The sequence below is a fragment of the Spinacia oleracea genome, chromosome 3 (genome assembly GCF_020520425.1).
Source record: "Spinacia oleracea cultivar Varoflay chromosome 3, BTI_SOV_V1, whole genome shotgun sequence".
NCBI lineage: Eukaryota > Viridiplantae > Streptophyta > Magnoliopsida > Caryophyllales > Amaranthaceae > Spinacia > Spinacia oleracea.
The window spans coordinates 110,245,465-110,252,915 of NC_079489.1; the positions used below are offsets into that span (position 1 = coordinate 110,245,465).

At 34.0% G+C, this 7,451-nt stretch overlaps 1 long non-coding RNA gene across 1 annotated transcript; it reads right to left on the minus strand.

Annotated features, from left to right (window-relative positions):
* Positions 1 to 563: 563 nt before the first annotated feature.
* Positions 564 to 6,812, minus strand: LOC130470468 (uncharacterized). The gene is made up of 4 exons (XR_008930881.1): positions 5,775 to 6,812; positions 4,648 to 4,821; positions 4,330 to 4,412; positions 564 to 793 (listed from the first exon to the last, which is right to left on the minus strand). It is a non-coding gene; the product is annotated as an uncharacterized lncRNA (long non-coding RNA).
* Between the last annotated feature and the right edge of the window lie 639 nt (positions 6,813 to 7,451).

A 7,451-nucleotide genomic window follows, 5' to 3' on the forward strand; every position in this document is an offset into this window, starting at 1 on the left:
ACACTACTCAATCAACATAAAAACAATAAATTTAAAGACTTTAACACCTAATAACATGATACTAAACAAGAACAACAATTAATCTAAACATGAATCATTAAACTAAACAAAACAATTAAACTAACAAACACTAGAGGAAAAAACCTCAAGTGCGGGCTCATTTTAAGGGGTTTAGTGCGGGCTTTTACATGTGCATCACATGGCCTGCCCGCACTTGATGTTTCTCAAATGCTGCCAAAATATTGGCAGCACTTGATGTTTCAAGTGCTGCCAATTTGGAAAATGAGCCCGCACTTGACATATTTTGTGCTGCTAATTTTGAAAATGAGCCCGCACTTAACATATTTGGTGCTGCCAATATTGAAAATGAGCCCGCACTTGAGATATTTGGTGCTGCCAAATTTAAAAATGAGCCCGCACTTGACATAGAAATGGGCAGCACAAGCATAAAAATGAGCCGCACTTGGCCTATAAATGAGCCGCACTTGATCTAGATTTGTTGTATAACCGATTTCCCTGCTACATATTACAATTGGACCACGCCACTGATTAACCTCCATACGTCATATAAAAAGTATCCAATTATATAGATAATTAAATTAAATAGTATATAATTGTAAATATAAAAGTCGATTACATTACAATCATATGAAAAACTAGCTAGAATCCATAATTTAAGATTTAGTACAAGAAAATATCAAAGAAAATCTCTGGTAATGAAGTTTGCCAACATTTCTCGAACTTCATCTATCTCCTCAAAGTTGAAAGGCCGCTTCCTCGGATTATTGAATACCTTAAAAAGATCGACCATCAAAAAATATATATACACTTTAGTTATATTATAAATATTGAATCGTACAATAAATTAAGACTTAATTTGTTCATAACAAATAAATAATGAACCGTATAATAATAAAATTGGTTAATTTCGGTCCCAACTTTCATCTAATGAACTTAAATCAATATTTTAAAGCCCTTCCATGTTTAATAAACTTATTTTTAAGTTTCAAAGACTCATTCTCACCCATTTTGGTGAAGTTATGCACAAGTTAGTTCATTATCGGTCACATTTTGACTAAAATGGCTAATTTCGATCCCAACTTTCAACTAATGAACTTAAATGAGTATTTTAAAATGTTTACATGTTTATTAAACTTATTTTTATGTTTCAAAGACTCATTCTCACCCATTTTGGTGAATTTATGCACATTTAAGCTTCGTTAGTTCATTATCGATCACATTTTGACTAAAATGGCTAATTTTGATCCCAACTTTCAACTAATGAACTTAAATGAGTATTTTAAAGTCATTACATTTTTTATACACTTAGTTTTATATTTAAAATACTAATTCTCACAAATTTTGGTGAAGTTATGCACATTTAAGCCTCGTTAGTTCATTATCGGTCACATTTTGACTAAAATGGCTAATTTCGGTCCCAACTTTAATCTAATGAACTTAAATGAGTATCTTAAAGTATTTCCATGTTTAATACACTTAATTTTATGTTTCAAATACTCACTCTCACCCATTTGGTGAAATTATGCACATTTAAGTATGGTTAGTTCATTATCGGTCACATTTTGACTAAAATGGTTAATTCCGGTCCTAACTTTCAACTAATGAAATTAAATGAGTATTTTAAAGTCCTTACATGTTTAATTAACTTAGTTTTATGTTTCAAAGACTCATTCTCATCCATTTTGGTGAAGCTATGCACATATAAGCCTCGTTAGTTCATTATCGGTCACATTTTGACTAAAATGGCTAATTTCGATCCCAACTTTCAACTAATGAACTTAAATGAGTATTTTAAAGTCTTTCCATGTTTAATACACTTATTTTTATGTTTCAAATACTAATTCTCACCCATTTTGTTGAAGTTATGCAAATTTAAGACTCATTTGATCATTACCGGCCACATTTTGACTAAAATGGCTAATTTCGGTGCCAACTTTCAACTAATGAACTTATATGAGTATTTTAAAGTTTTCCATGTTTGATAAACTTAGTTTTATGTTTCAAAGACTCATTCTCACCCATTTTGGTGAAATTATGCACATTTAAGCCTCGTTAGTTCATTATCGGTCACATTTTGACTAAAATGGCTAATTTCGGTCCCAACTTTCAACTAATGAACTTATATGAGTATTTTAAAGTTTTTCCAAGTTTGATACACATAGTTATATATTTCAAATACTAATTCTAACCCATTTTGGTGAAGTTATGCACATTTAAGACTCATTTGATCATTATCGGCCACATTTTGACTAAAATGGCTAATTTCGGTCACAACTTTCAACTAATGAACTTATATGAGTTATTTAAAGTCCTTACATGTTTGATACACTTAGTTTTATGTTTCAAAGACTCATTCTCACCCTTTTTGGTGAAGTTATGCACATTTAAGCCTCGTTAGTTCATTATCGGTCACATTTTGACTAAAATGGCTAATTTCGGTCGCAACTTTTAACTAATTAACTTAAATGAGTATTTTAAAGTCTTTCGGTGTTTATTGAACATAGTTTTATGTTTCAAAGACTCATTCTCACCCATTTTGGTGAAGTTATGCACATTTAAGCTTCGTTAGTTCATTATCAGTCACATTTTCACTAAAATGGTTATTTTCGGTCCCAACTTTCAACAAATGAACTTAAATGAGTAATTTAAAGTTTTTCCATGTTTGATACACTTATTTTTATGTCTCAAAGATTCATTCTCACCCATTTTGGTGAAGTTATGCACATTTAAGCCTCGTTAGTTCATTATCGGTCACATTTTGACTAAAATGGCTAATTTCGGTCCCGACTTTCAACTAATGAACTTAAATGAGTATTTTAAAGTGTTTCCATGTTTATTAAACTTAGTTTTATGTTTCAAAGACTCATTCTCACCCATTTTGGTGAAGTTATGCACATTTAAGCTTCGTTATTTATTATCGGTCACATTTTGACTAAAATGGCTAATTTTGGTCCCAACTTTCAACTAATGAACTTAAATGAGTATTTTAAAGTCTTTCCATGTTTGATACACTTATTTTTACGTTTCAAAGACTCATTCTCACCCATTTTGGTGATGTTATGCACATTTAAGCCTCGTTAGTTCATTATCGGTCACATTTTGACTAAAATGGCTTATTTCGGCCCCAACTTCCAACTAATGAACTTAAATGAGTATTTTAAAGTCTTTTATGTTTATTACACTTATTTTTATGTTTCAAAGACTCATTCTCACCCATTTTGGTGAAGTTATGCACATTTAAGCCTCGTTAGTTCATTACGGTCACATTTTGACTAAAATGACTATTTCGGTCCCAACTTTCAACTAGTAAACTTAAATGAGTATTTTAACGTCTTTTCATGTTTATTACACTTAGTTTTATGTTTCAAAGACTCATTCTCACCCATTTTGGTGAAGTTATGCACATTTAAGCTTCGTTAGATCATTATCGGTCACATTTTGACTAAAATGACTAATTTCGGTCCCAACTTTCAACTAATGAACTTAAATAAGTATTTTAAAGTCTGGACAGCCAATTTATTCTAAGAATCATATTATTATAATCATGTCTGATCAACAAAAAAGAATTTGGCAGAAATCCCCCAACTGATTTTTTGTCACTCTTAATGGTATCCGGATATTGAAGTATATTTTTTCAACATATTTTTTTACTAGATTAACACCCACAGAGAGTACACAAAAGAGAAAGGGGAGTCCTTAGATTACCAAACACGGGCACGGCATAAAATTATACGAGTTCTTTGATTTCCCTTACAAATAACTGTTTACTACCAAAATCTTAGCAAAGCAGAATTTTAGAATAGCATCGACATCTCAAGAAGACATAAAGATACCCTCAGACTTGTTAAAAGAGTAATACGACCTTTTAACTATCCTCACTCCACAAAGAGATGTGATCAAAAGATGAAAATTTAATAATTACTTTAAAATGATGCAATTAATACAAAGGATTCTTAAGAAAATCATGCCAGGCAATTAAAAATGATAGGTTGGGACAATGTGACAAGTAATTCCTGAAGTTTTGTATATATGCCTAAAATGATAGGTTGGGACAGAGTGCCTATTTCGCGCTTGATGCCACGTGAAGTTTTGTATATACTAAAAGTTAAGTAGAACTACTACTCTCATGAAATGATTATTTCCACCATGGATGGATATAAGCCTTAAAACTACACCTTAGTTCTTTAAATGTACTGGACATTCATGAAGTGCTTCATTTGTTTCTATATACTCAAGCAAGATCAGACACAACAGCTTAACTAAGCACAACAAAACATAATGAAAAGAGGGTCATAAAGATTGTATTACTATTTCAAACAACTCCGGGAGTCTGCTAGGATCCACAAAAGTATGAGGAAGAAGCTTGAAAATCACTTGTGCACCTTGCGAAACTGTAACAGAAATCAATAGAAAATAATTAGTCTACCAGTAATAGAAATCATGATAATAGAGAAAATTATGTCTCATGTAAAGCCAAAGCCTAATCCACTCCTTGATCCGAAACTCCCTAGAAGCAGACTGAAGGAAAGGAGTGTGATAAGAGATAAACAGAATAAGAGACGCGATATAGTCCACTAAGAAACAATAAATTATTTAACTGGTTACAAAGGCAGAGTATAGTTTTACCATTTCCTGCTCCAGTAAAGACAAAAACAAGAGGACAAATGCCAGAGGGAAGTCCAAGAGTGGAGATCTCTTCACCCACGGATATGGCAGTGGCCTTTCAAACAGCCAAGGAAGTATACATGTAAGATGAACCCAAGGAAAGGAAGGGTGTTGAACATCCAAAACTTAGATAACCTGTAATTTCGTAGTAAATAAAGATCATCAACAGCCAATTTAGAACTTAAAAGTACATAATCATTTGATGCTTTAATATCTACGAATATTTCCACTAGATATGTACACAGGAATCAAACATAAGACAAAAACAAACAAAATACTAAATCTAGAAATAGAAGAGGAATAGTTATAACATCTAGCACAGATTAATCAAACTATTGTAAGCCTCTTTTAGTTATCGATGTTCTGCTCACAATGCAATTCAGCTGTTGATATTGATGTTCTGCTCACAATGCAATTCTAACGGCCAAAATCCTACATCATTCCAGCTGAACATATTTTAATCTAAACCTATTATTCCAGAGTATTCTTAGATAGATTCTAATGATTTACTGGTTTGGCAAACCAGTAGGACTAGACTCAAACTGAATATTGAAGAAGTAAATCTTGGGATCAGGACATCCTTAGTTTGTGGAGCTGTGTGAAGACTGAACAGAGATACTGAACAAAGTTTTAAATACTTACAGAATTAGCTTTAAAAAGGTAGAAGAGATGGCAGGTTTATCGAGTTTTCAGTTTGTGCTTTCCTGGTGTACAGACATGCTACTGCTGTCATTGAATTTGAAATACTCTTGCATCTACAACTTATACAAGCTTCCTATTCTATTTTATCTTACCTAATTTTACTACTATATTTGAAAGTTATACTGAGTATCACCACTTCTCTAGAATATCCACAATCCATCATTCAAATTATAAAAAATAAATAAGAAACAATTATGTGTCTCTAACCAATATGATAGAAAACAGAAAAATTAGGTTCAGGGAAACATCAAAATCTAATAATCACAACAACAAACAAACCCCAATCATTTTGATACACCACACCCTTTAATCAATAAGAACCCTATAATAATACACAAACAAAGAAAGAAAAATTGAAATCACATGGACATTAATTACAATATTACCTCAGCATTACTGGAGCCGAATCTAAGAAGAGAATCATTAGGTTTCATAGTGGAAGCAGTATTGTTCCTGAGCTCCTAAGGTACAAGGAGGAGCGACGCGGCGGTGTGGAACAGCAGAGACGCAACAGTGGGGGAACAACATCGGTGAGCGGTGGGGGAACATCTGCGGCGATGCGGCGGTGGGGGAACAACAGTGCGGTGTGTGCAGGAAGTTTTAAATTCGCGCCCAGAGAAGAACCAGAGAGGTGAAGGAGAGAAACCAGAGATGGGAAGAGAGAGAACCAGAGATGAGTTAGGTTGAACTAGAGGAGAGGAAGGAGAAAGAAGGGGAAATGAATTTTTTTTGAAATATTTCATTATTTTGTGCGGCTCTTTCATAAAATTGGCAGTACTTGATTTGGAAATATTTCATTATTTTGTGCGGCTCTTTCATAAAATAGCCCGCACTTGAACTCAAGTGCTGCCAATTTTCTAAAATGAGCCCGCTTTTGTGAAAATACTTTTTTTTTTTTTTGTTCTCTCAAGTGCTGCCAATTTATCAAATGAGCCGCACTTGAAGGGAAGCACATGGCAATTTTTCCTCTAGTGAAAAGCAATAAATGAAACAATAAATAAAGAAATAAATGAGGAGAGAGATTAAGAAATTCTCATTGATTGTTGATTGAATCTTCAAACCAAATTGTCACCCTTGATTATCAAAATCCCCAATTTCATAATCGATTTCCCTAATTTTCTCTCCATAAACTAATTGTTGAGGCTAACCTTCTCTAAAACCCTAGAAAAAGAGGAACTAAAACTAAATATGTACATGGTAATCAAGTTGGTTCCCCCAAAATTAAAAGAGCTAACACTATTTATACTAAAGGCTAATAAAGAAAATAAAGAGAGAAAAGAAAAAGAAATTAAAACAAAAGAAAAGAAAGAAAATGAATTAAAAGATAAGAGAGAAAAAGGAAAAAAGATAAAAAAAAGATAAAAGGAAAAAGAAAGATATAAAAGGAAGTAATAAAAAGAATAAAACTCCACAAATCAAAAAACAATCAGCTCCCCATCTTCCTTCCCCGTGTTCCTTTTCTTTCGTCCCCTTCTTAGCTGCGCCGTCCATCATCATCCATCACCGTCGATCTTTGCTCCTCTCCCCTGCTGCGCTATGCATCACCGTCGATCTTCATCATCAATCCATCATCAAACCATTGATCATCACCGATCATCCCTCATCGTCCTCATCAACGGTCTTCGATCGTTCATCCTCGGTCAATCATCAACCACAATCGAATTCAAATCCTTTCTCACGAAATCGGAACCTTTGATTCAACCATGTACGGCGGCGGATCGAGCATAAGGAATAACCTCAACCACGAGCGCAACCACGTGACCTCATTAACTCCGTACAATATTGAGAGCTGAAAAGGTTCGGACGAACGTTAATGGAGGTTCGGGCGAACCCGTTTCTAGTTTGGGCGAACTCAAGGAATGTTCGGTCGGACCCGACCTTGTCAGGAACTCAAAAATTTGGGTTCGGTCGAACTTGAATACGGTTCGACCAAACTTCAGTACTCTGTTTTTACTCTGTTTCGTGACTATGTTTTTTGGTGTTGTAGCTTTGCAGTGGTGGTGCTCGGTTGTTGCTGCTGCAGCTTGGCGGTGGTGATGTTGTGGTGGCTCGATGGTGGGCGA